The sequence below is a fragment of the Ambystoma mexicanum genome, chromosome 5p, assembly GCF_040938575.1.
Source record: "Ambystoma mexicanum isolate Mex_15411 chromosome 5p, UKY_AmexF1_1, whole genome shotgun sequence".
Taxonomy (NCBI): Eukaryota; Metazoa; Chordata; class Amphibia; order Caudata; family Ambystomatidae; genus Ambystoma; species Ambystoma mexicanum.
In genome coordinates, this window is record NC_090930.1 from 781,969,832 (window position 1) to 781,984,711 (window position 14,880).

Below are 14,880 nucleotides of genomic sequence, written 5' to 3' on the forward strand. Positions count from 1 at the left end.
CCACAGCAACCAGTTAGGGGGTCACCAGGAATAAGGGTGGTGAGGTCCAAGAGAGGCAAAGTGTTGCAGGTAGAGAAGGGAATTTTCAGGACCATGTTGAAAGGGAGGGTGGGGTTGAAGATGGGGATGAGAAGGTGAGCAGAATGTGGCAGCGGTAAGGAGGGGCCAAGGGAAAAAGTGTCTGTGGAAGAGTGCAGGGAGTAGGAGGAGGACGCCCTCGCCGGTAGTTGGCAGAAGAAGGGGAAGATTCAGGACGGTCTCCACGGACAGCAGAGATGAGCAAGTTAGAGGGTGCAGTATGGCCTCTAATACAACAGAAGGTGATAATAGGTTGGGGATTAGGATGGTCCCTCCAGCCAGGGATAAGAAACAGCTTACAGGGTGCAGTAAGGCCCCTAACACAGCAGAAGGAAGGGAAGAGGACCAGACGCCTCTGCCAGGAAGAGCAGTGCAGGTAGGGTTTGGGGTGGCCCCTCCAAGAAGACATCACAGATGCATTGGGGTGGATGCCACTTGCTGGTCAGAGGAGGCTCTTCCTGGCCCAAGTGGGCAACCAGACCAAAAATGGTATATGGCGTTTGAGAAGGATGTTGGAGAGGAAGATCGGATGGTATGGGGAAGGCGGTCATGGGTATTGGGTAGAAGAGGAGAGAGATCTGTTTTGTCCCCGGAGTAGGAGTCCCAAAAGGAAAGAAAAGAGAAGTGGCCTTGACCAGTATGGCACGATTGGGAAGCCTGGATAGACTGCCAAGAGGTGAGCAAGGAAGGGAATGGTCGGCTGCGTGGGTCAGTTTGCGGACACAGTGGTGATGGCAAAGGAGCGAGGGTGGAGAGCGGACATTGGTGAAAAGGGATGGTGAAGGAGCTGCAGGGGCATTGGTGAGATCAGAAGTGAGGAATGTGAGCATGGTAGGAGAGCAGACAGAGAGGGTACCGGACAAGGAGGTATCGGCGGTGGCACAGGTGAGCACTACAAGGGCTAACCGTGAGTAAAGAGAAGTTGAAGAAATTACGTTATATTCGTATCACAAAGCAATTAGGGGCAGATTTAATGGTGACCACCATAGAGGAAATGTGGGCGGGGGAATTTGTTGATGTATTTAAGCTGCTATGCAGGGAAGTGAGGATGAAGGAGGGTTCAAAGGAGGAGGAGAAGGAGCTTGCATCAAGGCCGAAGGTGCCTGCAACAATTGATAATTGGACATCAGCCTTTCTAATATATGCTAGTGTATACTATGAGAAATACCTAGAGAGGAGTGTGGCGTGGTTCAAATATATGGATGTCATTAGGAAGGTGCTTGCCAGCTTTGGTGGTTTCGCATGGGTGAGGTATGATGAAGAATTTAGGGCAAGGATGGGAAAGAATCAGTTGGCGTGGTTTGATGAGATCGACATGGATTTGTGGTTACAGTGAATGTGACCTATGTGTCCGGCGCCCACTTTGCACACAGCAAGCGGGTTGCCTGTGCCTTGTTGAACCTTTCATGGTCACCCCACCTTGGACAGGGCAGAGGGAGGAGGCAGAGGGCAGCTGTCATCAGCATGCTGGGCATTCAACAAAGAAGGGTTCTCCAGGGCTGTCTGTAGGTTTAGGCATGAGGGCAGCAGGTGTGCAGGACAGCACCCTGTCATTCAATGTTTTGCGGAAGGAGTTAGAGGGAGGGGTCAGGGTGCAGGGAGAGTGATTGTGGGGAAAGGCCTATCCTCCAGTTAAGTTGGAGAATTTGGCTCTGGAATTGTGGGGGCAAGGAGCTGGAGAGCAACAAGATGAACTTCAATGTGTACAATCCGGCCGTGGTCAATGTGGTGAACAGACAGTCAGCCAAGGATCAGAGGGTGTCCAGGCTTTTGAGGGAATGTGTGCTATGGTGCCTGAAGTGGTATATTGTGTTTAAGATGATGCACGTCCCAGGAAAAGATAACAGCATCGCTGAAGCATTATCTCATTTTCAGCGGCAGAGATTCCATTGGTTGGCACCGGAAACGTAGCTGGAAGGGCACTGGATCCCAGAGGAGCTATAGCAGCTAGGAGAGTAAGAGCATTGCATTTAGTGCAGGGTTCATTGGCTGCAAGCTCATGGGTGGCATACAGGAGAGCTTGGCTAGATTTTTGAAAAAGTGGAGCCCAGAGAGGCAGAGGGGATGCGGAGGAGAGAAGGAGGGAGGATGTGGTGTATATATTGGATTGCATGGATGAGGGGTGGTGTAAGGCAAAGATAGCGGGGATTGCATTCTACAGCAAGTGGTTCTGGGGTTTTCAGCCTAGTGGGGGGGAGATGGCAAACAGGATGTTGGAAGGCTGGGCAAGAGAGAAAGGGCAGGTCAAATACAGGAGCAGGGCAGTATCCGCACAGTTGCTAGGGAGGTTGTGTCAAACTATTGTGGGATATTCTGGTCACAGTGGGAGAGGAACATGTTCAGACCATGCTTTACTCGGTTGTTTTATTGGGCGTTCTGAGTGTCAGAATTGGTGTTAAGGGTAGGGGGATGTGGGGTTGAGATGGGAGGACATATTACTTTTGGAGGACACTCTAGATGTTAATATAAGTAAATCATAAATGAATCAGAAGGGCACAGGGTTCTGGGTCCATTTGGACAGGGGATTAACGAATTTGTTCCCAGTCAGGGCTGGTTTAGCATGGAACAGGAGATTTCCAGGCAGAGAAGGTTCGGTTTTCCAGCATGAGAATGGGGAAGGTGTGATGGCTGGGCAGGTTATAGGGGTCATGAGGAAGGGTTTGGCAACACTAGTGGAGAGGGCTGATGAATTTGGGACTCATGCTTTCAGGACTGGAGCAGCATCAGAAGGGAGTCATTTGGGATTGACTGGTGGGGTAATCAAGAGATTAGGGCGTTGGAAGTTGTCAAAATGCAAGGTGTACATCAGAGAACTGGGGGAGGGGATCAGGTAGTGGGAGGGGAGGGTGCACATTGGGGGGCTTTGTCAACAGGGGAGTTCATGGTTTTTTTCTCTTGCAGATTCAGCTCGATATGGATCTGTCAACATTCAATGGTGAACTGGGCAGGAAAAGAGGCTTCAAAGAGAATTTCCAGTACCCAGCTGGGATGTAGTTATGCAGTTGCATTGGTGTGATTGGTGGGGGTGGGAGGGCTGAGGTGGTATCAGTTGCTGCCCATGTTGTCTGAATTGAAAATCCCAGCCTGCTCCGAGAGGATTTTTCTCATTGCATAATTTTGGCCACCAGACCAGAGGGTGGAAGAGATGAATGCACTGCCTGTAGTATCTTCTTTTTTGTGGCTTTGAAACGGATTCTGCACTGATCACCCAACTGAAAAATTAAACCTTTCTTGAGCAAGGTCTGTAGGTGTTCTGTCTTTGCAGAGACATTTTCTACCAAGTTTGAGTAGTATTCAGTGAGCTCTATGGATGAGCAAACTTGTTCCTTGTTTCCGTGTGTGTACATGATGATCGGCCTCTACCAGTGGTAGTTTGGATTTTACTTCTGCTTCTAATATTGTATATCCCAGATTCTCTAATTAATGTTGCAGAAACTAGCTTTTATATTTCCTAAGCGTCATGCTGCTCTCTTGAATCACTTGAACTACTTGTGTTAGCGAGGCATAATGTGCTCCTTCAAAGCTGCTATACTCCTGAAAATAGACAATGTTGAGTATGACTATTTACAGCTTTGTTCCCATTTGCTGAAACACATCGGCCTTTCATGGGAGTCCAAAAGGCATGAGTGTGTACTGGACGACTGCTTGAGGATTGACAAAGGCAGTCAGGTACTTTGATTCTAAGTGTACTCATATTTGCTGAAATGTAATCTTGAGATACAATTGGTAAAGTATCTGGCATTGTTCACCAATGGTACTAGTTCTGTTATGTTAAGGAGTGGATAGCAGTCTGTGATGAAGTGATTATGTTGGCTTCTACGGTCTATGCAGAATGTGAGACCTCTCCCATCAACCTTCTGCATCAGCCACCAAGCAGAGCTACTTTGCACTTCTACAGTTTTTATCATCTGATCTGTTATGAGCCAATCTAATAGATGGAAAAGTTCCTTTCTTGTAGTCAATGGAAGAAGGAGTCTGCCTCTTTGCAATACACTGCAAAATACTTCTGTAGAATTGCGGTGCATCTAATGTTATTTTCTTAGGATTTATACAGCTCTCCAATATTAATTTGCACCATCTGCAGGCACTCTGGTAGATCTAAAGAGAGGGGTGTGGATACGATTAGTGTGGATAGAAGGGAGAATGCAAGATAGCTTTGATGTTGTGTTTATGCATGCAGATTGAAAGGACCCTAATCTCTGTGTACACGTCAGTTGCCAGGTGTTCGGTGTCAAAAGCATAGAGACTTTTGTATCCGAAGAGGACCCGTGTGTGCCTGTGTTGCTGTGATGGAATGGCCAAGGTTGTATTTAAGTTGGTAGTAGAGGTGTAGTGTTCAGATGTTTGATGTATTTTGGAAGATTTCTTCAATTGCTATTTGTGTGTCTGTGACAAATTGGATTCTGCCTCGCAGGAGTACAAGGATGACTGGGGTAAAATTGCCCACTTAGCCCTCATACGTCTATAAACCAAAACACAACTGATCATTAAGGTAAAAAATGGACAATAAAGGGATATACCACCTTCGCCTTTTGTGGTAACGCAGGCCGAGGGAAGGCTATACTCTTAAGAGGGTTGTGGAGGTGAACCAGTAGTGACCCAAACAACACAGTACCCCAGTCCAAATTAAAGACATTGTCCCTTCAAGTTCCTATCAATATATAAACACTTTAATAAAACGTACCATCTGCAAGTAAAACATAAAAAGAGATTACTATACAAAAACCCACCCCAAAGAAAAGAATAGAGAAGATGCAACAGACTGGAGAAATAAGCACTCTGAACATAGTTACCATAAAAAGGATATTGGGTTGAAAGCCAGAGTGATCGTAACCTAACTAGTCTCTAGAGCCCAAGTGGACCATTGGGTCAGTTCAGTGTCACAGTGCCTGGATACAGTTCTTGGTGGGCTGACGCATCATACCCGGGTGCAAACGTCGATGCAAACTGATCGAGCTCAGTTTGGGTATGTAGGTTCGTACAGGCCCTGGAAGCAAGTGGGCATCGGGCAGGGGTGAATGCAGGTGTTCTGTGGGGTCAAGTGGTGGTGGTTCAATGGGGCAGGCCGGGCCGTCCCAAGAATGCTTCACAGTTAGCCAGGCCGAGTTTAGCTTTAGCCGCTGGGAGAGGTCAACAAGTGACACTCCAGAGGTTTGACTCAGCAGACGATGGTCGTTGAAATGGTGATCGAGGGTGTGTTGATGTGCAGTCAATGGGGCAGCGGGTCCCAGGCTCGCTGGGCCGAGCCGTGGTTGTAACCCCCGTGTAAAGTCAACAAGTGACCCTCCAGAGGTTCGTTTTGTGTTTTGGCGCTGAGCAGACACTTCGGATGTAGCAGGTGATGGGCTTCACTAGGACACGATGCAGTGTTGAGCTGGTTTAGATGCAGCACAATAGTTCAGCTGATTGGAGGAACGCAGACACCAGCACTAGCTATTGTTCAGGATGTGGGGAAAAACTGAGAGACTGGTTGGTGTGGTAAAAGAGGGAGTTTTGACTGGTCTGCCTCTCCGGCTGCTGTGAGGCTTTCACAAAGGACTCGAGGACAGCATACTCCAGTTCAAGGTCTGCTCTTCTGTAACAGAAGATCTGTTGCAGATTGGTTCGTCCTGGCCCAGAGCACTGGTCACTCCCAATGTTCCCAGAGAGTGGCTAGGGAATGGATCTTCCTTCTGTCTACGATACCTCCATCTTCACCTCTGGCAGAGTGCTTTGGAGAGTGCAACTGGCCCAAGAGAAATCAATATGAGAATGTTCCGAATGTCTCTTCTGCTTTAAAGGATCCTTGAGGAACTGAGGGATTTCTGCTGATGGGGTCCAAGTCTCCTTCTAAGGGCACAAGTCCTCAGGAGATTGCTCTAAAGCTAGACTGCTTTAGGGACCAATCCCTGCTCCTGGCTGGAGTGGACCGTGCCCTGTTCATCTTGCACCCAAAGTGATTTGCTCCAGAGGAAGTAGAGGAGACAGGAAAGGATAAAAGAGACAGTCAGAAACAAGATGGTTGAAGGATTCTTCAGATGTGCAGAGCACTCCTGCCTATCCTACTCCCTCCCCCTTCCATCCTACTGACTCAAAGACCTTTGCTTTGAGGCTGCTCATCCTTAAAGGGTGTGGTCCTTGACCCCTGGGCCCAGGCCGCCTGCTGTGCAGCTGTCTCTGGGAGAGGGGGATACCAGCCCTCACAAAGGGAATCAGTGAGAAGCTGGGTCCTCAGGGTTTCTGTCCTGCCGTTGGCAGTAGCAGCCTGTCTGGCCCAAATAAACATTCCCTTCCACAGCAGAGCTGACTCACAGGAGCTGACACATGTGAAATATCAATTGAGATGTGGTGGCCATGATCATAATTATTGCCATGCACTTTGCCTAAACTCAGTCATAACATATTCTTAGAGATTACGCTGCCACCAGCATGGGTTACTCATGGTCATCTTAGTTTGGGTACAGGGGGCATATCTTAAACATTGCCCCTGTACTTTGGTGACTTTGCTCTCACTGTGACATTTGAGTGGGCATCTTGCGACCCTTGAAACTGCCTTGCACTATGAGCACAGCAGGTGTGGCAGATCAGGCTACTGATGCAGCAGGGCACAAGTGCATTATGATGTGGCATGGAGTTGTGACAAAGGGGGATCTGCTTAGCAGATTACCCTTTTGGAGAAGGAATCACCCATATCATTGTACGTATTAATAAAAATCAAAAAAGCCAGGGCTTTGCATCCTTGCCAGATGGCAATTCCTCTCAGTGTGGCTTTTTTGTTATGAGTATTGTTTGCTGGAATGTAGATTTTGAGCATGTTAGTGCTGGTAGCAGTCACAGAACTCAATGGGCAGACTAACCTGAAACCACACATAGCGTATCATAACATAGCATAGTGAGGATCAGAATGCATTAGAAGCCCTTAAAAGTGAGTGTTCTCCCCATGCTCCTACCACTATACTCTTGCAGATAGGTCACCTTCACAAATTCCCGCAGTCAGTCTCTTTCTCCACTTCTCTCTATCTCTCCCTCCCTCTCTCCCTCCCTCTCTCTCTCTCTCTCTCTGTCACTTTTTTCTCGCTTTCTCTGCCTCTGTTTCCCTTTCACTGTCTCTTAAAGAGATACATTTTAAGTAAAGTGCCACAAGGATCTCGAAATTGGCAGATGCGGCGGGGATTCTGGAGACTCCACTCATTAGCATGAACTAGGTGGAAAGGGTTATGAGAGGCAAGGACCTTTGGTTCAGAGAAACAGCTGCTTGAGATATGAAGACCCTGGCTTTCAACTTGCTTAATTTGTAGGTTGGCAGCTGAGCACTGGCTCAAACCACACTCCAATTTGCTCCAGTGGTGTGCACAAGGATGCTGTTTGTTCTGCGGCACATTGGTCAGTTTTATTTTCGGTATTGGTGGTTCATTGCAGCCTAAACTAGAGGGGGCTTTTACCTGACATGTATATTTCACCTTTCTACACAACCCTTGAACTTTTGATCACAGTAATGTATCCCAGAAGCCTAATTTTGTTTCCTTCTTATTCAGTGTCTAAAAAGGTTAATATGGTGTCAGAGCTGTGAATACAGGCAAAGAGCTAAGTCGCCAGAATGATATTGTACTGAGAATTAGAGTCTGCTGGAAGCATAATAACAGTCCCATCGACCCGTCGATCAAAATATGGTTTCTTGTTTTGTCTTGAGGAACTGTTCTTCAATACACACAGTAGCAGATACGCCATTTTGTTGTCAACATAGCCTGTGTCATCAACACTTCATTGCAGGCACAGTTCTAGTGCGTTCAGCTTTGCACATGGATGTAAAATGGCCTATCCTGCCTCCTCACATGCACTCCTTGTTGCAGGCAAGACAGTCTTTGTGAAAACCAGCTGCCATACATGTAACATTCTAAAAAAGTGTCCATTACTCTGCCGTCTGTGGGGAACAGAAGTGAACAGCAGCTACAAAAGGAATCAGAAGATGTTCTGATGGATACACCAGCAGAAGACCATGACTGGAACCAGCAATCTTTGGAGAGGTCAATGGGAGATGGTGACCATGCAGTGCCTGACTCTTATGATGAAGCCTCCTACACATCTTCCTCCATTAACCCAGCATTAGCAGTAGGACTGCAGAAACAAGATATGAGCGCACCTGAGATGCCATCCCAAGTAGTAGAAGATGAGTCCAGTCCTTTTATCCTCTTGATGATTAAGACAGTGTTGTTTTCAGTAAGCTTACCTATTTAGGGTGTTCATTGGCAAATGATCCAAGAAGTTAATTGGAAGCTCGAAGGATGATGGCTATACTTCAGAGCCAGTGTGAAACTTCTTTAGATGTTACTCTTGCCTAATGTATGTATCTGAAGGGACTGTGAGATGTTTAGATCCACAAACAAATACTAAAATTGCACGATATCCAATCTACAAAATTCTTTTCTGTTTCAGAGGGCATGATGGTACTCCAGAGAGCGACTGTTTTGCTTTTACTGAAAGCCATTACAATGCAGAACTGTTCAGAATCCATGTCTTCCAATGAAAGATACCAGAAGCTGTCTGCCAAATACTTTACAGTTTTGCTACAGCCTTCCAACGATCAGTCAAAAATATGACTAGCTTGCCACTGCAGACACCAGGCAGTGACATCTTTGCTTTCTCTGTCTCTTTGGAAATTAAGGAAGATGATGGGAAAGGGTACTTTAGGAAAAGTGTACTTAAGTGCAAAAGACAAGGATGAACAGTGTTTCAAGCACTGACAATGAGTAGACAAGACGATTGTCATTTATTTTCAACTAATATTAAATAAATAACTTGCAATAAATAAGGTTTTTGGACTTCTTAACTCTAGAAAGGATGTCCAAAATACTGACATTCATCTTTTAGATTGGGAGTCGATGGACAAAAGTTTCGATAGAAAATCCTACGTCATCACAGGTAGCTGGAATCCAAAATCGCGACACTTCCCAGTTGTGAATGAAGAAACCCCTAAAGATAAAGTTCTGTTCATGACGACAGCAGTCAATCTAGTAATTACCGAAGTGCAGGGGTCGGCGAGATTTATTCTGGAGACCAAAGTCCAAGTTTGCCCACCCAGTGAGTGATACATATTTCCAGCTGCATCCAGCGAGCCGGCAGGTGAAGCCAACCCGACCGGAAGGCCCAAGCACAAGGCCCACCTTACCTGTCAGTGCCTGTCCATGCACGACAAGCACAGAAGCACACACGCGCCTGAGTTTGCATCAACAGATGCCCCTCACTGCCACCCTAAACTCCTCCAAAGCATGGCCACAAGCCTCAACAGCGAGGTAACCCCCACCAAGCCCCGCCACCTCTTCCACAGCCCCAGCGCCACACCAATACTACGATCACCCTCACACCGTGCCTTATACCAATGGCAGGAGAGCCAGCAGCCCTGCTTGCCACAAGCTAGGTTCAGCTGCCTCATCCACATCATTTAACAAACCATGATAACAGACAAAATAGGCCTGCCACCACCTCTTGCCTGCACTGCCTACTGCCAGCCCTCCATCTGCACAGGCCCACCTTCATCTCTCCTCTTACTACTAGCAATTCAAGGCAAGCGAGTCACTGTTAACACCTATGCCCACTCGCCCTCCTCTGCCTCCTTCAACTGCCCCAGGTATGGCAACACAAGAGTTTATGTTGTTGGTAGTAGCGGTAAAGCCATCTAACACCAACAGCTCTGCTGGGGGCTTCTTGCAAATAACCAAAGAAAGACTAACAAATTGGAGGATAAGCCCACTATGTCCCTTCCTCGGTTGCAAATACAAATATTAGTATCTCTTATGCCCGGACAAATAATATCCATCATTCACAATGTGACCATGGGACAGAGGTTATCATTGTAATGCAAATACAGTGCCATTGATTTTGCCGACAAGATATTATGATCTACAAAAACACATGCCAATCAGAATGCATGTGCCACGAAAGTAAATTATTCAAAATCCATGTTGCATGATAATATATGTATCAGATCATAAGTCACAGGAAAAAATCTGTATTTTAATGCATGTGTCAAAGAATATGCCCAGCAGGTATCCTGTACAGCTGGTAAGCCCAGCTGAGTTGCAGTGCACAGAGGAAGGCATGACCACATGTGCTGTTAGTAGCATTATATATAATAATATTAATACCCTTATTAAGGATGTCAAAAAATAAATTAACATACCCAAAGTTACTGTACCAGAAAATGGATCCCCAACAGACCGCTGTTGAGTTACAATACCACAAAGTGCTTTGCCACTAGGTACTCTGCATGGAAGATTAATCCATAAAGTACTATTCCACAGATGGCCTGATGCTTCAGTTAATATCAACACATTTTATGCACACTACGTATCATGCCTCTGAGAATGGCCAAAAAGACTGCCTTTAAAACTCACATGACTGTGAGATTTCTGACCACCCCGCTCTCATCCCTAGGTAGGCGTACATAGAGCCTTGGGCTAGTTTTGGTAGCTCCAAAATGGTTTCTCAGATGAATACCTAAGGAAAACCCTGTCTTTTGTGTCTGGCCATTTCAAGTATAATGACCAGTTAACCAACACCCTCAAATCTATTTGCTTTTAATTTGTCCATCTCCGGAAGTGCCCTGCAAGTGCTGTTGGGGTGTACTCGCTGTGCTCGCTGTGTCTGTGCCTGTGGACACTTTCCTTGCCTGGAACTGTTACATGTGTCAACACGCTGCAACGCTGTTTTGGGGAGTTCTTTGGAGGCTCCTAAGCGCAAGAGGAAGTTCTAGTGCCTCTAATTCAAGGCGAAACTGCACCTAGGACTTCTTTGTAACTCTCTTAAGCTTCAAGTATTGGACGCGTAACTCATGCCAAATCATTCTTTCTCTTTCGCAAATTCGTGTGTTTGCCATGCCCCCTGCCTCGCGCGGCCCGACTCCCAGCATAAAGACTCCGTGCACGTGCATCCGTGCGCGCATCCGGAAGTGCCCTGCAAGTGCTGTTGGGCTGTTCGGCATGGTCGCGGGATAGCGGCTGGGTGCTGGAAAAGGTAGACAGTTCTAACTTGGCTCATTGACTAAGCCTCTTGATTTACTTGTGCATTGTGTGTCCTAGTGTTAATATCTTGGACAGTTTTAGAATGCCTTCTGCCTGTTAAAAATCTGCCATGCATTGTTGAACCTGGATAACAGCATTTATGCATATGTTATGAGGAAAAATAAGCGTGAGATCTACACTTATAAAAGGACTGTGCCGCTGAGAAGGAGGGAATCCAAGGCCCTACGACGATATTTTGTCTGCTCCACTGGTTTTCAGGCCTGCTAAAGGAACTATGAGTAGGGCCTGTATGCTACCTCTTCCCCTCTCACCCCCGTCTCCTTCGGAAACTGTTTAGTTAAATCTGAATGATTGCGGAGGTGTAGCTGATGAATCAATCCTGTTAATAGATTCAGGGGAAGTAATTAAGAGCCCAGAAGTTGTGTGCCAACCTCAAGAAACGTCTGTTTTGGCTCACGATGGGGATGCACATAGTCCCGAAGTCATTGACAGTTCCCTTTTGGCATTATCTCAGCATACACTGGGGTAGGAGGTTAAATTCGAGCTGTCCTCAGCCTAACCATCGGGTCGGGAGGTCATGGGGGGGCTGACACAAGAGGATTCTTTCAATGGGCTAGTACTACATGAACTTACACTGCACACCATTCTCCTAAAGCAGCTGATTGCTGCGGTGGAAAGGCAACATTTTTCAAATATGAGTTGTGGGAAGGCCAATATGAACCTCCTGGATCCTGTGGAGGCCATGTTGGAGCCCAAGGAGGTAATGGGGGGGCAACGACAGATTCTCTTACTACTCCTCTAAAGGTAAAGGTGCCTATGGACGCTGATTGCCCTACAGTAATAGCTCCTATCAAGGATGCTGCTTTTAATAATGGCAGCAAAGTTAACAGCAGTCCTAATATAACAGATAATGGAGGTAGCCCTTTGAAGCAGACAAAACACAACAAAAATAAAAATAATAGAAAGAAAACTATCCCGCAGAAGAAAAAGAATGCTTCCGGATATAAACGGAAGTTTGAGAAAGTCACCAGGAATAATTGGCGTTGGCTGCTGAGAGGTGAAGCAGGAACCTCGGAATCAGAAACTATAGAAGATGTAGAGGGAGAGGATGTGATATTGTCCAGAGGGACTGGGGGGTCCGTGGCCCCTGACTCTCTGAGTGAGAATTTTAAAAACAAGGGCATCAAGAGTTCTCTTAGAGGCCCAGCCAATACCACTGTGGGTGTAATGCTGCCTGATTTATCTATGCAGGGGAGTACATTTTTTCCTAAAAAATCTAAAGTGAAGGAACAATCTATGGCTGTCCCAGTACTAAACGTGATGGCATCCCCGGAAACAAATGTGTGCGCTCAAATAATAGTAGGGGGACCTCAAGGTAACCCGTTGAGTACATCTGTAGGGAAGGGGTGGACTTGGTGGTGGCCTCTGGCCAGACTTTAACAAATGCATTTGGTTCAGGACAACCTGTACAAAGTGGTGAACATCCACAACTCACTCCTAAATTGAATGGCCACTCAGCATTTGGTGAGAGTCTTCAGGTAAATGGTCCAGGACGTAAAAGATTCTTGAACGCCCATTCAAATGGGGGTGACATGGAAACACAAGTATGTGCCAACTCCTCTAAGGGTGAGGGAAACAAGGGTGAGGGTGCCGCTGTAAACACAATGGATGGTGGCCCGATGATGGAACGGGTCATAAGAAGGGTAATAAAATTAATGTTGGATGAGCATGAGAGTGCATCAACAACTATAGTGGACACGGCCCCAAAAGAAAGTATGGTATTAAGACCGGCAAAAAATCCAGTTGTGAACGAACAATGTATAATCCAGAAAGTAAACATGGTCGATTCAACTAGGGACCTACTGGTTCATAGTATACAGTGTAGTGTGATGCTGGTATGAAAGATGGAACAGCTGCGCAAGCTATGGGTGATTGCTTGGGGGTGGACGCATGGGACTCTAGTCCTTTAACAGTGTACCCGATGACTGGCCACTATGGTGCATGGCCTGAGGTGTTTAATTTTCGGCCTTTTCACTGTACTGAATCCCCTAGCATACTGCTGCACTATTTATTCAACAGTGGAGGGCCTTTATCCCTTAATAGACCAACAGTTCTGGCACTGTTTGGGGAAATCCCCAGTTTATCTCTCATTACCACGGGGGATAAAAAGCTGGTTGATTTTGTGCACCCCAACAGATACGATTATGTGAGGGGTATGTTCTAAGCACGCACAATTGCTGAGGCAGTCTTGAAGGAAATTAGCTGGGCTACGATTTGGAGAATGTGGCAATGGATAGGGGTGCCCCCGCACAGGAGGGTGGGTGGCCCAAAGAGGATGAGTCCATGTCCCTTAATGCTAATAAAACTATAAAACTAGAAGTAGCTTTGGTGATCCTAATCTCAGATGGCTCCATCTCGCAATTACAGGGCTTGAAGCCCAATAGTTAATAGTCCGACAAACCTGTCTCTTGTAAACTGGAACTCAAGGGGAAATTGGTCCCTGAGGAACTCTCTTGAAATCTGTCGTATACTTAAAGAGTGTTCTATCATATGCTTGCAGGAGACTTGATTTACAGCTGAGTTTATACTGGATGGTTTTATTGTGCACTCCACCCTCGCTAAACAGGGCCCTTTGGGCCGCCCTGCAGGCGGTTTACTCACTGCAGTTGCAACAACCATGGGACCCAAAATTATAAAACTGTTTAGGATCCTTGATTGGTGCCTCCTACTGCTAGCGCGGATTGAATGCAGTTTGTTCATTGGACAATGTCATCTCTTGATTGTAAACATCTATTGGAGCCTGAAAATGAATATTGAAAAAGTGCTCATAAAGTTGGGGGACCTTGTGCTGAAATGCCAAGAACTTTCTGCAAATATGGTGATAATAATTGTTGGTGATTTCAATGTTGAAATTTCTAGTGACACTTCCTGTTCCAAGGGCGATGGAATGGGGTTAGCTGCTTGCAGTCAGAGTAAGAAAGATTTGCATGGGCACCATTGGAGGCTCTTTTTAGATTTGTGAGGTCTTGCCAATGCGAGGGGACTGCTGCGAAGAAATGAGGTATATATAACTTAGTTCAGAGGGGACCAAACCAGTGCTATTGATTACATATTGTTTCCTGATTTACTCATGGGCCTGGCGAAAGAATTTAAGCTATTGAGGGTGGATTGTAGTGATCATAAGATATTACAGCTGAATTTTGAGGGGAGCTGGGGTAAGGCTGTTGTTCTTAGCTGCCAAGTAAACCTAGAAACTAATATGGCAAAACAAGGATTGTCTGGCATAAGGGTCATGTGGAGAAGACTAATGCAGTTTTCTTTCTGACTTTAACACCTCCAGCCATGGCAAAAAACATCTACTGTACACCAAAGATATCTTCACACATTATGTCGGGAATGTAATCTCACACTCTGCAATGGCATCTAAGCCAGGTTTGGTTGGGTACAAACATGCTCATTGTTATTATTTAGTTATCAGAACATATAAAAACAAGAGATCCAGGGAATTAAGGCTGTTGGCGAAAACTGAACTCTCATTGGAAGCACAATTATCATTAAAGAAAAAGATAAGTAATCACTGGAAAAATAAGATCAAGGAACAAATAGCAATAAAGTATCATACAGATGGTGAAAGTGTTATTTGTGCGCTGAAAGTTATACTTCCAGATTATTCTGGTCATTGGTGAATGATAAAGCAAGATTGAATAGCGAAGGCCTCTCTACTGCTATATCTGAGCAACAGTGGATTGGACATTTTGGGAATTTATATCAATCTGGCCAGAACAATCAGCCAACCTCTCAGTTT

At 46.0% G+C, this 14,880-nt stretch overlaps 1 pseudogene; it reads left to right on the plus strand.

The window, feature by feature from the left end:
- The first annotated feature begins 906 nt into the window (after positions 1–906).
- Positions 907–9,143, plus strand: LOC138480581 (rab GTPase-activating protein 1 pseudogene; annotated as a pseudogene).
- The last annotated feature ends 5,737 nt before the right edge of the window (positions 9,144–14,880 follow it).